Here is a 15,943-nt window from a genome sequence, read left to right as displayed (position 1 = left end):
GTGCATTTTTTAACTTGTTACGATGGATCAGCAACTTCCAAGCTCCTTACATATGGGCCTGGAAACTGGAAATGTGTTTGCATTTTGAGAAGGTTTTAGCTAACAAAAGGGATTTCATTTCAGAAAGTAGAGAAGGAGAATGAAAGGAATAGTGTGTGATGTTTACGAATGGGGACCAGGAGGCCTAATGTCAGAGCTTTGAATCTCAGCTTTGCCACAGCTTTGCCTGTCTGTGATTAGTTCTCTTTGACTACAGTATTGGATAATAGGAGTATATATATCTTTAGAGAGCTGAAGTTTAAGATATCATAAAACTTGAATATTTAGTACTATGCCTGATGCATGCTATGTATTCCATAAGACTTAGCTGTTTCTATAGAATTTATATAAGCTGTTAGTATAGTGATAGTTTGGTAACAATTGAATAGTCCAACTCCCTATCTTTAAACATATGCTTGTAGAATTCCAGAAAGTTGTGCATCTTTCATTTCTAGTGTACTATTACTCATACTGAGTCTCAGCCTCATTCACATTTATGCCCTGTTGATTGAAATTCTTCCAAATATTTTATAGGATAATGTAATTTCAGGAATAGAGCAAGATCTGAGATCCTTACCTAACTTCCAAAGCTAAAAAGAAGGTAATTTATAATACATAATAAATTATTATATATTTATAACTAGAAAAATATGTGACAGAATTATCTACCTCTTCAAGAAACCCATGCAATTTTGTAATTACTTACTTTATAGCATGCACACATCTGTGCACACACACACCTGTATGTTTAAAGTAGCATTAAAATCTTTTTTTTTTTTTTTTTGGCTATATAATCAAATATTTTCTAACATCATTTAATGCAAGTATATAATGAATTCTAATTGGACGTTTTCCCCGTCATCCTTATATGCTTTAATAGTATATGTTTTTGTATTCAACTTTTACAGGTTAACAGAGAACAAGGCCTTTGACTACCCTCTCTCCTGATTCAAGGACAAAAATATTAAAGATGTAAGCTTAGACACAGTTAAGGTAAGGAGTTATTTTTCACTTTAGAGGATGAATCCACAGATCTTTTAGCTGTTAGCAAGAGAAAAGAGATGAGACAATATAATTCCAAAAAGTAGATATGTATAAAAATTCAAAAGATATACATTTATAATTGTTATATCTTCTTCTTTGATTGATCCTTTGATTATTATGTAGTGACCTTCTTTGTCTCTTTTCACAACCTTTGTTTTAAAGTCTATTTTATCTGATAGGAGTACTGCTACTCCTGCTTTCTTTTGGTCCCTATTTGCATGGAAAATCTTTTTCCAGCCCTTCACTTTCAGTCTGTATGTCCCCTGTTTTGAGGTGGGTCTCTTGTAGACAACATATGTAGGGGTCTTGTTTTTGTATCCATTCAGCCAGTCTTTGTCTTTTGGTTGGGGCATTCAACCCATTTACGTTTAAGGTAATTATTGATAAGTATGATCCCGTTGCCATTTACTTTATTGTTTTGGGTTCGAATTTATACACTGTTTTTGTGTTTCCTGTCTAGAGAATAGTATTTGTTGGAGAGCTGGTTTGGTGGTGCAGTATTCTCTCAGCTTTTGCTTGTCTGTAAAGCTTTTGATTTCTCCTTCATACTTGAATGAGATCCTTGCTGGGTACAATAATCTGGGCTGTAGGTTATTTTCTTTCATCACTTTAAGTATGTCTTGCCATTCCCTCCTGGCTTGAAGAGTTTCTATTGAAAGATCAGCTGTTATCCTTATGGGTATTCCCTTGTGTGTTATTTGTTGTTTTTCCCTTGCTGCTTTTAATATTTGTTCTTTGTGTTTGATCTTTGTTAATTTGATTAATATGTGTCTTGGGGTGTTTCGCCTTGGGTTTATCCTGTTTGGGACTCTCTGGGTTTCTTGGACTTGGGTGATTATTTCCTTCCCCATTTTAGGGAAGTTTTCAACTATTATCTCCTCAAGTATTTTCTCACAGTCTTTCTTTTTGTCTTCTTCTTCTGGGACCCCTATGATTCGAATGTTGTAGTGTTTAATATTGTCCTGGAGGTCTCTGAGATTGTCCTCATTTCTTTTAATTCGTTTTTCTTTTATGCTATCTGATTCATTTATTTCTACCATTCTATCTTCTTTTTTTTTTTTCTTTTTTTTTTTTTTTTAAATTTTATTTTATTTTTAAACTTTACATAACTGTATTAGATTTGCCAAATATCAAAATGAATCCGCCACAGGTATACATGTGTTCCCCATCCTGAACCCTCCTCCCTCCTCCCTCCCCATTCCATCCCTCTGGGTCGTCCCAGTGCACCAGCCCCAAGCATCCAGTATCGTGCATCGAACCTGGACTGGCCATTCTATCTTCTAATTCACTAATCCTATCTTCTGCCTCTGTTATTCTACTATTTGTTGCCTCCAGAGTGTTTTTAATTTCACTTATTGCATTATTCATTATATATTGACTCTTTTTTATTTCTTCTAAGTCCTTGTTAAACCTTTCTTGCATCTTCTCAATCCTTGCCTCCAGGCTATTTATCTGTGATTCCATTTTAACTTCAATATTTTGGATCAATTTCATTATCATTATTTGGAATTCTTTATCAGGTAGATTCCCTATCTCTTCCTCTTTTGTTTGGTTTGGTGGGCATTTCTCCTGTTCCTTTATCTGCTGGGTATTCCTCTGTCTCTTCATCTTGTTTAAATTGCTGAGTTTGGGGTGTCCTTTCTGTATTCTGGCAGTTTGTGGAATTCTCTTTATTGTGGTGTTTCCTCGCTGTGTGTGGGTTTGTACAGGTGGCTTGTCAAGGTTTCCTGGTTAGGGAAGCTTGTGTCGGTGTTCTGGTGGGTGGAGCTGTATTTCTTCTCTCTCAAGTGCAATGAAATGTCCAGTAATGAGTTATGAGATGTCTATGGTTTTGGGGTGACTTTGGGCAGCCTGTATCTTGAAGCTCAAGGCTGTGTTCCTTTGTTGCTGGAGAATTTGCTTGGTATGTCTTGCCCTGGAACTTGTTGGCCCTTGTGTGGTGCTTGGTTTCAGTGTAGGTATGGAGGCGTTTGGTGAGCTCCTGTCAATTAATGTTCCTTGGAGTCAGGAGTTCCCTGGAGTCAGAGTTTGGAGTTAAGCCTCCTGCTTCCAGTTATTGGTCTTATTTTTACAGTAGTTTCAAAACTTCTCCTTCTATACTGCACCACTGATAAAACATCTACTTTAAAGATGAAAAGTTTCTCTACTGTGAGGGTCACTCAGAGAGTCTACAAGTAATAAATGCTGGAGAGGGTGTGGAGAAAAGGGAACCCTCTTACACTGTTGGTGGGAATGCAAACTAGTACAGCCACTATGGAGAACAGTGCGGAGATTCCTTAAAAAACTGGAAATAGAACTGCCTTATGATCCAGCAATCCCACTGCTGGCCATACACACTGAGGAAACCAGAAGGGAAAGAGACACGTGTACCCCAATGTTCATCGCAGCACTGTTTATAATAGCCAGGGCATGGAAGCAACCTAGATGTCCATCAGCAGATGAATGGATAAGAAAGCAGTGGTACATATACACAATGGAGTATTGCTCAGCCATTAAAAAGAATACATTTGAATCAGTTCTAATGAGGTGGATGAAACTGGAGCCTGTTATACAGAGTGAAGTAAGCCAGAAAGAAAAATACCAATACAGTATACTAACGCATATATATGGAATTTAGAAAGATGGTAACAATAACCCTGTGTACGAGACAGCAAAAGAGACACTGATGTATAGAACAGTCTTATGGACTCTGTGAGAGAGGGAGAGGGTGGGAAGATGTGGGAGAATGGCATTGAAACATGTAAAATATGTATGAAACGAGTTGCCAGTCCAGGTTCAACGCACGGTAATGGATGCTTGGGGCTAGCGCACTGGGACAACCCAGAGGGATGGTATGGGGAGGGAGGAGGGAGGAGGGTTCAGGATGGGGAACACATGTATACCTGTGGCGGATTCATTTTGATATTTGGCAAAACTAATAGTTTTGTAAAGTTTAAAAATAAAATAAAATTAAAAAAAAATTCAAAAGAGAGGTGAAAAAGTAGAAAAAGATCAAGATAAAAACTTACAAAAATTCAGTGCATAGAGAAATATAGAGTAACATAGCTGCCTGGGGACAGAGATACTCAGATACTGTGTAATTTAAGCAGCCATTTTGCATAACTTAAAGTATCATTCTTAAAGTGTTCCATATCCTCACTATATTTATCTCTGAGTATTTCTCTTTGAATAGTTTAAATGATAATTTTGATTTTTTTTAAATTTTATTTTATTTTTAAACTTTACATAATTGTATTAGTTTTGCCAAATATCAAAATGAATCCGCCACAGGTATCCCCGTGCTCCCCATCCTGAACCCTCCTCCTCCCTCCTCCCTCCCCATACCATCCCTCTGGGTCGTCCCAGTGCACTAGCCCAGAGGCTCATAAGTGTATGAGTATAAGAGGCTTATGGAAGCTTCCTGATGGAGAGACTGACTGAGGAGGAAACTGGGTCTTGTTCTTTGATAGGGGTCTATGGTCAGTAAATCTTTAATCCAATTTTCTGTTGATGGGCAAGATTGTGTCCCCTCCCTGTTGTTTGACCTGGGGCCAAACTATGGTAGAAGTAATGAAGATAATGGTTACCCACTTTGTGCATGCACTGCTGGACTCAGTGCCCAGGAGTCTGCAGCAGGCCACTGCCGACCCCCGCCTCCACCAGAGACTTCTGGACACCCATGGGCAAGTCTGGGTCAGTCTCTTTGGGGTCACTACTCCTTTTTCCTGGGTCCTGGTGTGTACAAGGTTTTGTTTGTGCCTTCCAAGAGTCTGTTTCCCCTGTCCTGTGTAAGTTCTGGTGACTCTATGGTGGGGTTAATGGCGACCTCCTCCAAGAGGGCTTGTACACAGATATATTTAAAATTTTGTGTCTCATATATTGTTATTAAATGTCCACAGGATATTTAGAAAAACTGGTGAAAAGATAAATGTTACTAAATTTCAAAAATACATATACACATATATTATTTTTAAATTATTTTCCATTATAGATTATTATAAGATATTGACTATAATTCCTTGTGCTATATGGTAAACTTTTGTTGCTTGTTTCATATCTTTTTTTAAATTAGAAATCTAGCATTCTATTTATACTAAATTGAACAAGTAGAATCAAAATGTCATGAATTTTTTAGTTAGGCAAAACTTCATAAGTTATCTAAAATATACATAATGCCTGTATTCATATGTGTGTGTGTGTATGTATGTATGTGTATATATATATATATATATATATAAAACCTTTTCTACTGTGCTTGCTAAAGTCTTGAGAAAGAACATCAAAAAAAAAGAAGAGATGGAGAAATTGCTCTTTGTTATTTTTAATTAGTTATCACCTTGTCACATTAGACAATATTAAAAAATGAATTCTGATTTAAATTATTCTCTCTAAATTTCCAAATTTACTTAAATAAATATCATACAAGTTCTGATTTGGAAACAGATGTAAGAATTAGCTAAAGGATGTTAGCAGCTTTCTTATATTTCAAATCAGTCTGAAATGATTCAGAAAGATGATTAGGATCTGCTTTAGCACAAAGGGTATAATTAGGGCTTGTCAAATCAATCTGCTTAAAATTACTTTACAATGGAAGGGGCATTTATGATTCTTCAGCTGAATCTTATGTAATGCTTTAAAATAATACATCCTCCATCAGTGCCATGGTAATCTGTCAATAGTTTATTATAAGCATATAAATTCATATTCAAACATTATTACCACACAGTCATTTAATATATTTTAGTTTCTTCCCAAGCACTTACTTTTTCTTCCCCCACTTTCTCACTTTTAAAAAAATCTTATTTCTCTCTTTGATTCTTGAACCCCTGATCTTGGCCATCATATTAGAAAGGCCATATTTATTTTCTTTCCTTTTGTGGACACCAGCTTGGGTAGTGTTGGCTGCAGAGTCCTCATTTCTGCTGATTTTACTCAGAATATTCTCGGGGTCTTCCTGCCTTTATTTAATCTTCATACTACTCATCACCATGTTTCCTCACATCACCAAAGATGAAGGTTTGGGTCTCACTCTCTGTTTCTTTCCCCCTTTCCTTGTTGTTTGTTTTGTTATTTTAGAGAAGAAAAGTAGTAAAGAAACTTGCTATACCATCTTTAATATAAAATCCTAATTTTCTAGCATTTATTATAAATTGTGAAAGCAGTATCAGAAACACTTTTCTTCTAGTAATATTGTACTTACTAGGTTAGATCTTACACAGGTACTTTTTCTTCTTCTTAAAGAATAACACCCTAAGACAAAAATTTTAATAGTAACTAAAAGTTCATCCATACATATAAAGGGAAGAAGCATATGTCTTGTTAAATAGTTTTTATATTGTACTGTATTTTAAAGACAGCTTTAATAGAAATATTTACTAGCATTTAACTTCATTTTGTAAGAGTGGCAGTATTTTTAGAAGACTCTTGTAATCAATTGTATCATCAGTAAAATATAAATATATGTCACATGTTCATTCTCAAACATAGCACACGGAGGGACTTCCCTGGTGGTAGAGTGGTTTGGACGTGGTGCTTCCACTGCAGGGGTCACATGTTTGATCCCTGGTCAGGGAACTAAGATCCCTCAAGCAGTACACTTAATAATATAAAAGAAAGCATGTGGAGAATCTCTGCAAGCATGAAATTCAATCAATAATAATTTTGTGAATACTGGAGAGGAAGTTATAAAACATACCATCCTGTTTGTAACTTAAATATAGCGTTGTCTCTGAAACCCTGGGCTATCATTTTGTAAATAGTTTCAATAACCCTTTAACAGCTTAACTGTATTAAAATTGTCCTGGATATCAAGAATATTAGAGTGGCTACTTTATATTTAGTATATATAATATTTCCATGCAGTCGCGAAGAGTCGGACACGACTGACTGACTTCACTTTCATTTTCACTTTCATGCATTGGAGAAGGAAATGGCAACCCACTCCAGTGTTCTTGCCTGAAGAATCCCAGGGATGGCGGGGCCTGGTGGGCTGCCGTCTATGGGGTCGCACAGAGTCGGACACGACTGAAGCGACTTAGCAGCAGCAGCAGTATGTATTTATTTTCAGGTTCACTTTCTAGTTCAGTACCAAGTATATAGAATAAGAGCACAACAGTTTGAAAATTAAAAATTAAAGTTTTCTAAAATAATAACAGAAAGAAAAATACCAGCTCATATATATTATGGAGAAGGAAATGGCAACCCACTCCAGTAAGAGGAGCCTGGCAGGTTACAGTCCATGGGGTCACCAAGAGTCGGACAGGACTTAGCGACTACTACCCCATACATACATGCTGCTGCTAAGTCACTTCAGTCATGTCCGATTTTGTGCGACCCCATAGACAGCAGCCCACCAGGCTTCCCCGTCCCTGGGATTCTCCAGACAAGAACACTGGAGTGGGTTGCCATTTCTTCTCCAATGCATAAAAGTGAAAGTGAAGTCCCTCAGTTGTGTCGGACTCTGCGACCCCATGGACTACCGCCTACCAGGTTCCTCCATCCATGGGATTTTCCAGGCAAGAGTACTGGAGTGGGGTGCCAGTGCCTTCTCCAACATATATACATACACGTATATATATGTATGTGTGTGTGTATATATATATATATATATATATGTATATATATATGAAACAGAATACCAGCTCAAATATATGTATATGTATGTATATAAATATATATACATACATACACACATACATACCTATGCCTAGATACAGACACACATACATTTTTTAACCAGCTATTTTTTAGAGCTTATAAATTGTATAAAAGTTGATGTGTATGCCTTTGTCTTAATTTTAAATATGAAGCAACTGAGTCTGAAAATGTCAGTTAGTGGAGGTCATCAGAGGGTTTTAACCCTCATCTATCTATTCATCAGGCCAACTCTCTTATTATAGTAATATAATATTTCCCTGTTGGTATATACTATTTTAAAATACATATTCTAAAAGCCCTTATAAAATCCTAAATAAAAGTTAAAAAGCTAATCAAATTTTGATTTGGTGGCAAGTTGTCATTAATTGAAAAAGGAAAGTTCAAGATGTTCAGAAAGCAAGGCCCTGTATCTATATGCCTGTATTTTATTGACAGTCTATAAATTTTAATGAGAGGTTCTTAAAATACTTGATAACCTATGAATTTATGAAGAAGATTTGTTTTAAAAACATCAAGAGCTTATCATTTAGAGGCAACAACTGTTATAATTTATATGTATCTTCTATCATTTCCCTCTTTTTAAATATGCAAACACCAACAACTTTTAACTGAGATCATATGTTGAGGTTTATAGCCTGAAGACGGATGGTAATTAAATTCAACCATAATAGTTTTTTCTGTAAAGGATGTCAGAAAACCCATCTTAAACAGTCCATACTGTCCTGTTTTATGGATACATTTTAATTGATTCAACGTTTAGTATGCCATCTATTTTTTTCCTCCAGAGGTATCTGTATATACGTGTTGTATTTTTGCATGTGTGTCTATATATATGCATGAAATAAAGTCTTATTCAAGAATATGCACATATACATTACTTAATTTCTAAGATAAACTTTTACAAAATTAAATACCAAGCAAAAATTGTAACTATTTCTAAACCTTTTGATCTATATTTTAAACCTTTTTTCAGAAGAGGTTTTGTCTATACCATTCCACAAGCCATGAATGCAGATAGTAATTTTGCTGCATCCTTACTCTAGTTATTATTTTTAATTTTGAAAATCTTACTCATTATGAACTCATATGTTTTCATAGTAGTGTGGCTGAAAATGTTTTATGTTTACTGAGTACTGGTATTTTTATGATTTTGGTCTCCGTAAACTTAACTCACTTGTCTTTTTATCTAGTGATCTTTTGAGTAAATATGCTTTTAATTCTCTTTCCTTGTTATACATACTTGCATTATCAGTGCTCCATTCCTTGTGAGAGAAGGCAAAAGAAAGAGTGTCTGTGGAAGTAGATTATAGAAAGTACATATCTCCATTTTCCAGCATACCACCAAGGTCCTCTGCTCAAATTTTTCATAATCTGAAATAATGAAAGTCACTACCAAATTATTATAACCATCTATAATCAGGTTAACACAGATTATTTAGACTTCTACCTCAGGTGCTTTGTGACTGCAGTTTAATTGAAAGAAAATCACACTGTCAATTAAAAATAGAGTGAAAAGTGGATCGTGGCTGAAATGTAGTTTCTTAAGAAGCAAAAGGAAATAAGGTATAATTAATAGAATACTAATTGGACAATGTGAAAACACAGATAATTTTTCTTTTCTTTTGTTCTTCTATAATTCAAGGTATATCATTTGAGTAAAGACATAAATAAAAGATATGCATAAAATTATATTCTGATGAAAACAATTAATAATATTGTACTTTTAAATTAACTTAATTTTCTTCAAAATCAATGCTAAGAATTCTAGTTTAACATAGGATCTCCTTCAGGGGTAAGCATTAAATGTAAGATCAGATATCTCCTGACATGTGAAAAGTAAAGAGAAAGAAATAATTCTCTAGGATTGTTAAACTCAGAGACATAAGTCTTTTTGAGATCAGCAGTAAGGGAAAATGAACCCTGAATTGAGATCAAGTGCCAGTCACCATCAGGAAACAAGCAAGAACAGCAAGTACCCCTTGGGAATATTGTTTGTGTGATTATAATTCAGCAGGCCAAGCTGTAGCTGAGGTACATCCTGAGTACTCATGTGCTTTATCAATTTAAAAAATTAGAGAATTCAAAAATACATTTAAGGACATATTCTACCTTGAGAACATTGGAGACCTAACAGATGACAGGATTCTGGAAATGGGATGTAATTTTCAAGCTGTTTGTGAAAACATACATGAAATTGGAATTTGACAAGGCCACTGATGTATTAAAACTAATTCATGAAGAGAAAAAAGGGAGAGGTCAATTGAATAGAAGCAGAAGGAAAAAGAAGAAAGGTTTGAATTATTTGATTTACCTGGAATAAAATACAGTATTTTACAAGTTTGCCAAAGACATATTTTCTAACCCTTTCATCTTCACACAAAAATGTTTACAATAATTTACAAGGGTTAAGAAAACATGTGGGCATGGAAGACCAGTAATATCTTTTGCAGAATGATTTTCTGTCAAAAAGTTGTCATCATATTCCTGTGAGATGAGAAAAGGAGAACAATGTATCCCCTTTTCTAATATGTGCAGTGAAGAGGTATTCATAGCTCAGACTAAACAACAGACAGTGCTTTATCTTCTTGTCCTGGAAAATGACTTCTAAATTTGTTTTTTATTTTAAATAATTAAAAGGTTGCATGCAGCTTGCCATTATCCTTGTGCCGAGCTTCCTCCCCTCTGAGTCTGCCTCTCTACTGTCCACCCCAACTTCCTCACCTTCTAAGACACTTTGCTCAGGAGCCACTGAGAGTTCAAGGCCTTTATTTTAATGATGGAAATAATGAGCAAAGACACAAAAACCTGGAGTCAGGGAGGCTAAATGGATTTATTGCACTGTGAAATGTTGAAATTATTTCTTGAGAAAAATAGAAGACTCCAAAAAAGCAGGCAAGAAACTTCATGTTTTTATTTTTGTGTTTCATTTTAGCTTTTTATTTGGGGGGGGGGGGAGGCGGAATTGAGAGGAGAGTGAAGAAAATCAGGGGAAGAAGTTTTTTCTCTAAAATGGAATTTTAAAAACTGTATGAACATAATTTAAATTTCAAGTATAATGATATATAAAGAATGAAAGTTTAAATTTAAAATGTTCTGTATCTCTTATAATTAACATTCTCCAACTTTGAATCCTAATATTATATATTTCTAAAGTAATAATACATTATTGTTATTCTTCTCATTTTTATATATAATTGTGTCTTGAAAGTCCATCCCCTGAGACTATCAATGAATTATTTTCTAGCAATGACATGAACAGATATCAGAATAACCTATTAGGGTAATGATCTGATGCACTTTCAGTGGTACAAAGTAAGTAGTTTGGGATGTAGTTTGTTATAATTTTTCTTTTTTTTTTGCTTCCTAAATTTGTATATATTCATGGTTTTGTATTGAAAACATATTGTCTTTAAGAAAAAAAATCACCATTTCTAGAGAGAAAATATCTTCCAACTTTAGAGTTCACATTGTTCATCACTCATTAACAAATGATTTGTGTGGGATTTAGAAAATACAGCTCAGAAAGCTCCAGTACCTAGAAATAACCTTGCAGTTCTCTCAGTTTTAGTTTTCTGAATTTTGATGTGCTATTCTTATGTAGATAATGTTAAGGGTTATTTTATCTTCTTGGAGAATTGGTCCTTTTATCTTTATATAATGCAACTCTTTATCCCTGGTTAATTTCCCTATTCTGAGCTCTGCTAGGTCTACAATTAATATATTTTGATTAGTTTTAGCTGTGTGTTAGTCTGCCCATATACTGGTGGCTTGTACAACAGAAACGTACTGTCTAAAATTCTGGAGGTAAGAAGGTACTAGTGAGGACTTAGGGAGGAGGGTGATAGGGAAGGGGAGAGATAGAGTTCTCCTGTCTCTTTACAGAGTCAACATAGGGTTGGAATTTTTCACAGGTCATTTTCATACATATTGTTCAAAGACCACAGAGTAGTTAACTTGTTTCATGAAAAGTGAAAGTGAAGTCACTCAGTCGTGTCTGACTCTTTGTGACCCCATGGACTGTAGCCTATCAGGCTCCTCCGTCCATGAGATTTTCCAGGTAATAGTGCCTAAATGGATTGCCATTTCCTTCTCCAGGGGATCTTCCCAATCCAGGAATCGAACCCAGGTTTCCCGCATTGCAGGCAGACCTTTACCGTCTGAGGCACCAGGGAAGTCCAACGGCATTTCAATTCTAGATACCATGCATGCAAAGATGGGCTCGATAAAGGACAGAAATGGTATGGACCTCACAGAAGCAGAAGATATTAAGAAGAGGTGGCAAGAATACACAGAAGAACTATGCAAAAAAGATCTTCACAACCAAGATAATCACGATGGTGTGATCACTGACCTAGAGCCAGACATCCTGGAATGTGAAGTCAAGTGGGCCTTAGGAAGCATCACTACGAACAAAGCTAGTGCAGAGCAGCCTGGCAGGCTACAGTCCATGGGGTCACAGAGTTGGACATGACTGACTGACTAAGCACACAGCACTCTAAATTGTCAGTTTTGTAGTTTGTCCACTCCTGCTGGTTATACAGAAATAATTTTATATAGTTGTGATCATTGTGTATGCATCATTTTAAATTCTGCATTTTTTGCTCATTGATTTTGTGTGTGTGTCTGTTGCTGTTTTTAATTTTCAATTGGAGGATAATTGCTTTACAATGTTGTGTTGGCTTTTGTCATACAGCGACATGAATCAGCCATAAGTATACATATATCCCCTCCCTCTTTAACCTCCCTCCCATCCACGGAGGACGAGCTTCCTGTGTTCCTGTATTATACAGCAACTTCCTATTATTAGTGCCAACTTCTTAACCACCTACATCAGAGTCTTATAGTTTATTTTCTTGGGCCCATCAGCCTTGCCTTGCCAAATAATTCACATGTGATCTCTACCTTTTGTGTACCAAGAATCTGAAGTTTTAATCAGCTTCTCTAGTGAATTTCAGGCACATTATAGTTTGAGAAACACTTCAGCTTATATTTATGGTTAAGACACATTCTTTCAACATTTGAACATTTAAAAAAGTACCAAAAAAAAAAATCCTCCAAAGTTATATATTAAATATCTACTATTGTCAATCACTACTTAAGTGCTTCTTTTTTCTAGGAGAAACAAGGACAAAGTACATATTTGAAATTATCACAAACATCTTAGATTGATGTTTAGAATGTTTGAGACCAAAACAAGAAACATCACACTAATTCATATCTACTTTGTTGGACACTTTTTTTTTTTTTTTGCATTATGTTACTTTATTTTTTTTTTAATTTATTTTATTTGGAGGCTAATTACTTTACAATATTGTATTGGTTTTGCCATACATCAACATGAATCCGCCAAGGGTGTACATATGTTCCCAATCCTGAACCCCACTCCCACCTCCCTCCCCATACCATCCCTCTGAGTCATCCCAGTGTGCCAGCCCCAAGCATCCTGTATCCTGCATCGAACCTTGAGAAGGTTTAAATTCATTAACGTTAACAGTTAATTATAACTTCTTCTTTTTTTTTTTTTTTTTAGCTTAAAAGTATTCAGTATTGAGCAGACACTAAATTAAATCTGTTTAAATAAAAATAAATAAACTCCTCAGGCTTGTACCAAGGTACCGTGTCTCTTGCTTTACCACTACAATTCTTACCTGAGTGTATTCAAATATTTATGTAACTCATAGATAGTGTTCAATCCCTGGGTCAGAAAGATGCCATGGAGTAGGAAATGGCAACCCACTCCAGTATTCTTGCCTGAAAAATTCCATGGGCAGAGAAGCCTGACAGGCTAGAGTCCATGGGGTTGTAAAGAGTTGAATATGACTGAGCACGCATGAAAGGCAAGGTTTCTGTCTTTAAAAACAAAAACAAAAAAAAAAAAAAAAAAAAAAAAAAAAACACTTTCACTTATCCTTAGAGTAGGGAGACCCAAGATACTACCTTTTTATGGGGCTGAGTTATTGCACAATTATTTTATAGATAATTATAAAATTATTTATTCCAGCCTATATATTTCTAGGCTATAAAATTTGAAGCACAATCCTGCTCACATGTAATGTATGCATAAGAGACACAAGCTGATTATATGTCCATTATCTGTCTGATCAGATTTCAAGCCTGATATCTGTGTCATTGTTGTTCAGTTGCTAAGTCATGTCCAGCTCTTTGCAACCTCATGGACTGCAGCACAACCGGCTTCCCTGTCCTTCACTATCTTTCAGATTTTGCTCAAACTCATGTCCATTGAGTCAGTGACGCTACCTAACCATTTCATCTTCTGCCGTCCTCTTCTGAGTCCTACCTGGCATCAAATTTGATGTTTATCTTCAGAAAAAGAACCTTGCATTTATCTGTTTTGAAGCAAGAACTTATGTTAATAATTACTCAAAATGTTTTGCTATTTTTCCACATGTTCTGTGTGTGTGCACACATACAGTTGAAGCTGTTTTCATTTTTTGAGATACTGTACTTTCTGATAGTCATACCACTGATTAAGAGAGTCAGTTCAGTTCAGTTCAGTCGCTCAGTCATGTCTGACTCTTTGCAATCCCATGAACCGCAGCATGCCAGGACTCCCTGTCCATCACCAACTCTCGGAGTCCACCCAAGCCATTGAGTCGATGATACCATCCAACCATCTCATCCTCCATCGTCCCCTTCTCCTCCTGCCCTCAATCTTTCCCAGCATTTGACTCTTTTCAAATGAGTCAGCTCTTTGCATCAGGTGGCCAAAGTATTGGAGTTTCAGTTTCAATGTCAGTCCTTCCAATGAACACCCAGGACTGATCTCCTTGAGGATGGACTGGGTGGATCCCCTTGCAGTCCAAGGGACTCTCAAGAGTCTTCCCCAACACCACTTTTCAAAAGAATCAATTCTTCAGTGCTCAGCTTTCTTTATAGTCCAACTCTCACATACATACATGACCACTGGAAAAACCATAGCCTTGACTAGACAGACCTTTGTTGGCAAACTAATGTCTCTACCTTTTAATATTCTGTCTAGGTTGGTCATAACTTTCCTTCCAAGGAGTAAGCATCTTTTAATTTCATGGCTAGAATCACCATCTGCAGTGATTTTGGAGCCCAGAAAAATAAAGTCAACCACTGTTTCCACTGTTTCCCCATCTGTTTGCCATGAAGTGATGGGAACGGATGCCATGATCTTTGTTTTCTGAATTTTGAGTTTTAAGCCAACTTTTTCACTCTCCTTTTTTGCTTTCATCAAGAAGCTCTTTGATTCTTCTTCACTTTCTGCCATAAGGGTGATGCCATCTGCATATCTGAGGTTATTGATATTTCTCCTAGCAATCTTGCTTCCAGCTTGTGCTTCCTCCAGCCCAATGTTTCTCATGATGTACTCTGCATATAAATTAAATAAGTAGGGTGACAATATACAGCCTTGACGTACTCCTTTTCCTATTTGGAGTCTGTTGTTCCATGGCCAGTTCTAACTGTTGCTTCCTGACCTGCATATAGATTTCTCAAGAGGCAGGTCAGGTGGTCTGGCATTCCCATCGCTTTCAAAATTTTCCACAGTTTATTGTGATCCACACAGTCATATGCTTGGCATAATCAATAAAGCAGAAACAGGTGTTTTCTGGAACTCTCTTGCTTTTTTGATGATCCAATGGATGTTGGCAATTTGATCTCTGGTTCCTCTGAAACCTTTTCTGAAACCAGCTTGAACATCTGGAAGTTCACTGTTCATGTATTGCCGAAGCCTGGCTTGGAGAATTTTAAGCATCACTTTACTAGTGTGTGAGATGAGTGCAATTGTGCGGCAGTTTGAGCATTCTTTGGCATTCCCTTTCTTTGGGATTGGAATGAAAACTGACCTTTTCCAGTCCTGTGACCACTGTTGAGTTTTCCAAATTTGCTGGCATATTGAGTGCAGCACTTTCACAGCATCATCTTTCAGGATTTGAAATAGCCCAACTGGAATTCCATCACCTCCACTGGCTTTGTTCATAGTGATGCTTTCTAAGGCCCACTTGACTTCACATTCCAGGATGTCTGGCTCTAGGTGAGTAATCACACCATCATGATTGGTCGTGAAGATCTTTTTTGTACAGTTCTTCTGTGTATTCTTGCCACCTCTTCTTAATATCTTCTGCTTCTGTTAGGTCCCTACCATTTCTGTCCTTTATTGAGCCCATCTTTGCATAAAATGTTTCCTTGGTATCTCTAATTTTCTTGAAGAGGTCTCTAGTCTTACTAGCCCCTTAAT

The 15,943-nt window shown here is 36.2% G+C and overlaps 1 protein-coding gene across 22 annotated transcripts in view; it reads left to right on the top strand.

Annotated features, from left to right (window-relative positions):
• The window catches only part of LOC129652815 (craniofacial development protein 2-like), a 641,831-nt gene that overhangs the window by 253,240 nt on the left and 372,648 nt on the right, over window positions 1-15,943 (top strand). For 4 of the 22 annotated variants that reach the window (XR_008714763.1, XR_008714762.1, XR_008714764.1 and 1 more), the window contains exon 3: window positions 948-1,032. The exons of 12 other annotated variants lie outside the window; for them this stretch is intronic. The gene's annotated coding sequence lies outside the window, so the exon portion shown is untranslated. Of the gene's footprint in view, window positions 1-573; window positions 641-947; window positions 1,033-11,814; window positions 12,952-15,943 lie in introns of those variants that run through there. 6 more of the 22 variants (XR_008714765.1, XR_008714786.1, XR_008714757.1 and 3 more) reach the window with 4 other exon arrangements.

Source organism: Bubalus kerabau, chromosome 5 (genome assembly GCF_029407905.1).
Source record: "Bubalus kerabau isolate K-KA32 ecotype Philippines breed swamp buffalo chromosome 5, PCC_UOA_SB_1v2, whole genome shotgun sequence".
In the NCBI taxonomy this organism is placed as follows: Eukaryota; Metazoa; Chordata; class Mammalia; order Artiodactyla; family Bovidae; genus Bubalus; species Bubalus kerabau.
Note: the sequence above shows the minus strand (reverse complement) of the source record. Positions and strands in the feature narration are given on the sequence as shown.